The following is a 7527-nucleotide window of genomic DNA, read 5'->3' on the forward strand; positions in this document are numbered from 1 at the left end:
CCGTAAGCTGGAATGCGCAGGCACACCATGTTCCCACATTTTTTACATATTGAGGATTTTAAAAGAAACAATTCTGCCCAGTTGTTGCGTTCCCACTAGGTGGACTATGAATGCAAAATGTCCATACGCACCTACCAGAAAAAACCAGATGTATAACTATTCGGTAAGCCTGCAGAGGTACCGCGAGTTGCGGAATTGTAGTCACGCCGCATGTTTCAAGGCATGCCACTCTGATGAGGACTATCACCGTCTAAATATGCTTTTGCAAGCACAACATCATGGCAAGCAATCAAGTTTTGAACAAGCTGACAACAAGGAGTCAACTAATGCTCAGCATAACAACATTAGGTTTGGCCCGTTGATGCTGCACTCGGAGAAAGTTGATAAGGTTCTGGATCCCGTGCATGTGCCAGGCCGAGGTGCACCGAAGAAAAGGCTGCAGGCAAAGACAAAGAAGTCAAGATCACGGAATATCTGTGGCTATTGCAAGAATCCTGGTCACAATCGACGTAAATGCGCTAAATTGCTAGAGGTACGAAATAAGTTCATATTTATTTTTTGCATGCGTTTTACTCATAATTGATGTCCATGTGATTTATTCTATTCTTCTGTGTAGGATCTCGAGGCTGAACTGTGATGTCTACATACAGCATGAACCGACGATGAGCCAGAGAAAGTCGTGTGCCATTCAGCTTTGTGTGACGTGGTCTTTACATTCTATTTCATCGTGACAGTAATTTAGTGAAGTGCGGTTGTACTGCCATGTTACTGTATTAGTTCGACATCTTTCGTTTCCATTTTCTGTCTGTATCATTTGATGTCCCACTTTAAGAATGATGATGTATTTTGAACAGGAATAAGGGCTAGCATGGAGCACTTGTTATTGTCGAGTAGAATAATTTTTGTGATGTATTTCTGCACGCACGCACGGCCGCCAGACGGATCTCCCGCGCGTTCCCACGGTCTGCATGGCTCATGCATGGCAGGCCGTTTTCCTACGTCGACCCAAACACCGGCCCATCCGAGGTTGCAGCTCCGGACGGCCCACGTCACGTACGATCTCGCGCGTTGTTCTCGTGTAACTAAAAATAGTCCCACCTCGCCCCTCGACCAGCTCCTTTACCTGCTTAAATACCTTCATCGAGGTGATTTTAGCAAGCGTTGGTCCTCATTGTAGGATGAATATGATTCTTCACCCTTACTATGGTTGTCATGCATATTCATAATCGTCATGCATATTCTTCATTTAGAGATCATTAATGACTGACGTATTTTTTAAATAAGCGGGGCCCAGTGGGGTGTGCTTGGAAATATTTGAGAAACCTCCATGCACGTTCATCTTCGCTGCATGCAAATCGGGCGGCAGCCGCTGTGCCAGCAGCTGTCAAGGCCTTGATGAATCACTATTCACATGCAGGTCCCCGACTCTTGCATGCAGGTGCCTGGTTTTTGCATGAAGGTCCTTGGGTCGCATCATTGGTTGAGGAAGTATCTCTAGAGTGTTTCGAACTGACATTGCCCAGGGCATACAAAATTCAAAAAAATACAAAACCTTGGAAACCTAGCATTGTTTGTGCAAGAGATCATGTGTGCCAAAATTGAGGTGATTTGGAGGTGGTCGAAAAAATGCCCGCATTCCGGAGGGACCATTTGGTCTAACTTAAGCCAGTTTTTGAAAAAAGGTGAATTTTTCCACCACCTCCAAATCACCCAAATTTTCTTGTACATGGTGACCCACATGTGCCAAACATGTCTATGAAAGAAATTTTTGAAAAAAATTATTTTACAATGCGCCCTTGAGGCATAGACCGATGTTTTGAGCAGTCAGTCTAGAGGACACTACAAATTCAAAAAAATTCAAAATATACAAAACCTTGGAAACCTAGAATTGTTTGTGCAAGAGATCATCATGTGTGCCAAAATTGAGGTGATTTGGAGGTGGTCGAAAAAATGCCCGCATTCCGGAGGGACCATTTGGTCTTAACTTAAGCCAGTTTTTGAAAAAAGGTGAATTTTTCCACCACCTCCAAATCACCCAAATTTTCTTGTACATGGTGACCCACATGTGCCAAACATGTCTATGAAAGAAATTTTTGAAAAAAATTATTTTACAATGCCCCCTTGAGGCATAGACCGATGTTTTCAGCAGTCAGTCTAGAGGGCATTATAAATTCAAAAATAAAAAATACAAAACCTTGGAAACCTAGCATTGTTTGTGCAAGAGATCATGTGTGCCAAAATTGAGGTGATTTGGAGGTGGTCGAAAAAATGCCCGCATTCTGGAGGGACCATTTGGTCTAACTTAAGCCAGTTTTTGAAAAAAAAAGGTGAATTTTTCCACCACCTCCAAATCACCCAAATTTTCTTGTACATGGTGACCCACATGTGCAAAACATGTCTATGAAAGAAATTTTTGAAAAAAATTATTTTACAATGCCCCCTTGAGGCATAGACCGATGTTTTGAGCAGTCAGTCTAGAGGGCATTATAAATTCAAAAAAATTCAAAAAAATACAAAAACATGGAAACCTAGTTTTGTTTGTGGAAGAGATCATGTGTGCAACATGTCTATGAAAGAAATTTTTGAAAACAATTATTTTACAATGTCCCCTTGAGGTATAGACCGACGTTTTGAGCATTAAATCAGGGTGTGTACAACTCTAGCTTGTTTTTGCCAAAATGCAGCATGATGGACAGGCTGCAATGGAAATAATGGTGACAAATGCAAAAAATGAAATAGACAAAAAAAGCCCGCCTACTTGCCCGCTTTCACAATTCAACGGCCTGCATACGACTAGTAACCCAATCATTTATTGGGCCAGGATGCAGAGGCCCGCCAGATTGTGAAAACAGGTAGCAAGTAGGCCCCACAGGGCAGGGACGGAGACGGTTAGGCAATGTGCTGCCCGCTTTAGAAAGGAACTTGAGAGGGAAAGCTCAGCCCGCTATATAAACCGGTGCTAGCTCCCCTCGCTCGGCGAGGTGGGACTAAACTCCCTGCACCCCTGGGATGTGCCCGGCGCGAAGCTTGCTTGGGCCTAATTTGGGTGGGCCGTCCCACGCCAGCCTCACCCGCTGGGTCGCTGGATGGACCGTTGGGCCATCTCGTTGTCTGCGCCTGAGGCCTGCATGCATGGGAAGGGCGGCGACGTGGGTTTGCATGCGCGGGTGGCGGACGTGCATGCATGCGAGCGAGGCGATTAAAACCTTGTTTTCACACTTTTCGATTCAACGTGGCAATTAAAACCTTGGTTTCACACTTTTTTGATCCACCCGCATCTATTCAACGTGGCAATTAAAGCCTTGGTTTCACACTTTTTTGATCCACCCGCATCTATTCAACGTGGCAATTAAAGTGGCATATGGATCGTTCGACGCGGCTAGTTTGAACGTAAGCGCGGTCGGTTCCCTTCCCTTCCCCTTTCCCTATTTAAACCACCAGCCCTCACCTTCTGCACACATCCATTTGCGCCGCCCTTCTCTTCTTCCCCAAACCCAGAGCACTCTCTGAGCGAGCCGCGAGGATGCAGTACAACGGCCCCACCTACCGGCTCCCACCGACCGTGCCGGAGAGACAGTATCCGGCCGGCGTCGTCGTGGAGAGCACGCTTCGCGTGTGGGCGTTCTCACGCTGGAGGGGTGCAAGGGGCTTTGCCCAGTGGTTCCTCCGTGCGGGCTCGCCGGTGATGTTCCGACTGGACGAAGTGCGTCCAAACTCCTGGTCTCCGCCGATAGGGCTCACCGTCACCTTCACCAACAGATTTGATGCGTACTACCTCCTCGGCAAGGTGTTTTGGTGTGGATGCGAATTCATCGCATTCACAACCCACAACATCTTCACAAACTTCGGCTGCGTCTTCCCCACCCGCGACGGTATGCACACCCTCCCCTACTACATCGGCGAGGACGGGATGGAGAGGAGCACTGGAGAGGAGGCGCAGTGAAGATGGTGGTGAAGGCCCGGTCTCGTCAGCTTGTCTTGCCCTAGCGTGTTAGGGCAAGTTTTTTATCTTTTAAATATTTCTATTAAATCATGTTGTTGGTTCTACCGTGAACTTTATCTATCCAAACTATGTTATGATTTCTACCTTTCTATTTGATCTGTTGTTGGTTATCTGTGTTTTGCTTGCTATTTCTATCTTCTTCCCTTGATATTTCTATCTTATTTGACGTCAAAACCAGCAAGTTTTGGGGTTAGCTCATATTTCACGCGGCCCACGGGGGTGTGCTTGCGCGCTTGATGGAAAAAATTGGTGTCATTCAACTTAGCCGTTCGGGTAGCAGGGGATGTTCCGTCTGGGAAGACGGATTTTTCAGCATGCTTGAAATGGACCCAAAAAAATTTTGAAACCCTTGTACCAACATGACAAGCATCCATGCCAACTGGAAATTGTTTTGCGACGTTGTATGGTTTTGTAGGCTATAATGATTACACGTGTAGATGAAAGGCACGAAAAAACAGATTCAACAAAGACAACAAAAACGATTTTTTACAAGTTTTATAGATGGAAACTTCTTTAGATGCAATGCCATCTCACAAACAACTCAGAAACAACTGTATGATTGATCATAAAACACATGCATTGTTGTTCAAAGAACTGTCTCATGAATAAATTGTACCATAATTGCGAACATAGTGTGAAACAGAAAAAATGTTTGTTTGCAACAAAATAATCCTGGTTTGAAGCTTAAACTGGTTGAAAAACAATTGAGCCTACTCCATATGGTCTTCTGCACTGCCAAAATCCAGTGACCTCTTGCGTTGCGACGTTGGAGATTGCGTCGGGCTTGGCGACGACCCATGTGCTTCAATCTTTTTCTCTTTAACATCAATGTAACCATACAACTGAAGTTGTTCTTGTTCTTTCTCCGCCAACTCTCTAGCAAGACCCTCCATTTCTTGGATTCTCACTTCCTGTAGAAAACCATAGGAATTGTATTAGGAAGAACTTAAAAATGACGTAGCCATAAACTAAATGCATGTAACATGTAAAATTTGAACCTCTGGATCAATGTCATCCTCGGGAAAACAAGGGGAGAATTGAAGATATGTTGTTGGGGTGGAGTGATGTGGCATTGAACGGGTGACTCTATCGCAATGTCTCGAGTGGATGGCGACTGTGCCGTCTCATGATGCTTAGCCTACATACAATCGCCGACATAAGGTTGCCACAAATTGAAGATGTTTGTATCATAGAATACGTAGGTCCTTAATATATACAATCGGTGCGAGATACTTACAGGGGGAGAAAAATTGAAGACATGTTGTCGGGGTGGCCGTGAGATCGCACGGGCTTCTAACATATGTCCTTCCAAACGGACCTTCTCCAGCATGGCCTTATAATCCATGTCCGACCGCTCCTATAGCAGCTTGTTGTCCATATCCGAACGTGCCTGCAACACATAGGCATCCATCCTGACTCGCTCTGTCTGTATAATACTGTCCACAAGCTTCCGGTCCTTCTGCAACGTTTGATGCATTTCCTTGTAGCCAAGGAAAAACTTTTTTTCCATGTCCTCACAGTCCCGCTTATACTTTTCTTCAATCTCAAGACGCATCTTCGCCATCTTACGGGAAAACTCCTCACGCTCCTCCTTTATCATCCTGTCCACGTATGAACGTTCTTTTTTGAGTTTCTTATCTACCTCAGCGCGATCCTTTTGCACCTTCAAGTCGATCTCCCGGCGCGCTTCATGCAAAGACTTGTCGTACTCCGCACGGTTGTTATGCGCCTCTGAGACCATGGTCCCTACAACAACACATATACCCATAGTATGAAAACTATATCCACAACCTCATCCAACTAATTCCTAACAATACCACCGAGAAAATATATTCATAACTAGTTCGTACGAACAACTACTACAAACTATCAATCAAAAGGCTCTTGCATGACATCCTGTACTCCAATTACACCAGAACTACTCAACTATGGCAAAGGCTGTATTTTCTAATCTCTTCGGAAATGACTTCTTGGTCGAATCAATGGAAAAAATAATCAACACTGCAATCGAAGATGGGAGGAGCCGTGGAGGAGACCTTTTTAATCCGGCGTCGGCGTGGTCGTTGAGAAGCGATGGCGCGATCCCGGCGATGGCTATGTGAGGAGAAACAAGGTAGATGGGGGTGGTTAGGATAGGGTTGATATGCGGTAGAATGGGAAGGTATATATCCATGATTGTAGGGTTAATTAGTTATTTTGAAGTAATGCGCTTCGATGCAAGTTTTTTTAATGAGCACGATCTTTTGGGGGCTTCCAAAACATGTGCACTGACCGCGGGTCCAACCACATATCACAGAAGCCCGAGCCATCGCTGTGCCCGTGCCAACCCGCGGCCCACCATTGCCTCCCTTTCCCTTGCCCCACCAAATTGTTATTCTTCTCCGGCGACGAAGCCTGCCATCGCCGGCGGACGGTGAGAGACGAGAGATGTCCATGTCCAGTTCGGCCTCTCCGTCATCATGGCCGCGGTATGGTTCACTACCGATGACCAGATGCCCCGACTGCCCACGCATCGCGCCACTGAAGCGTTTGACAACCATATCGAAGAAGAATGGAAACCATGGGCGGGAATTTGTGAAATGTGAGAGCAAACCAGAAGCGGGGAAGGTTAAATCTATGTTCTATTGTGTCTTTTTGCTATGAATTCTGACCCCAGATTTATTTATATTTCCTCGGAATTGGTATTTAGGGTTTCCCTTCCCTTTTTCAGAAGCTGGAAACATGCAAGCATTTTGAGTGGCTGGATGAATACGTTGAGAGGCTTCAAACGGATGGCTTAATTGATTTGAGGCACGGGGCAACCCTAGAGGTAGATCTGCCATCGGCGGTGGATAATAAGGGCTATGCCAATGTTCCTCCGATGGTGGCGGATGCGGAACTCAAGGTGGAATTGAAGAAGATCAACAAGAACTTAAGGCAGTTGATCGATCTGAAGAAGCATGCAAATCTGATGGCCGTGGGATTTTATTTTTCAATAATTGTTGTGGGATTTGTTTACTTGTTGATCATCAGTCATTAGTAGTTGTTAACAAATTATTTCAGTCAGCTTCTGTATAAGCAATGTCATGTGTGCTTAATGCCTTGTATGACCAGACCAAGGAAAAGCTCATTTGAAATCTATTGGAAAGGACAAATAAAATTGAAAACTGATTTCTTGTTTCCAAAATAAAATTTCTAACTTCTTGTTCTCTAAAAAAGGAAGAGCAATAAATTCCTTCCAAGAATTTCCAGAAATAATTGTCAACCCATTTTCGTTGGTAATTACGTGATATGTTTGGCGCAATTAGTGGCTAATTGGTTTTTTTTTAGGAATAGTGGCTACTTGGTTTGATACATGCCAAACGTTACGTTCAGATTAGTTGCATTATTTCGTTCATTTTTTACCCAAAAAATCTATACAAAGTGTTAATTGGACAATGTGAACAATGTGGCACGAAGGTTGTCGGCCGAGCCAGTGGATGGACCGGATCGATGGTACCGGATGGAATCCATTGTAAACCAACCCTAAACCCTAAACCCAAAAA

The sequence above is a fragment of the Triticum aestivum genome, chromosome 3D, assembly GCF_018294505.1.
Source record: "Triticum aestivum cultivar Chinese Spring chromosome 3D, IWGSC CS RefSeq v2.1, whole genome shotgun sequence".
In the NCBI taxonomy this organism is placed as follows: domain Eukaryota; kingdom Viridiplantae; phylum Streptophyta; class Magnoliopsida; order Poales; family Poaceae; genus Triticum; species Triticum aestivum.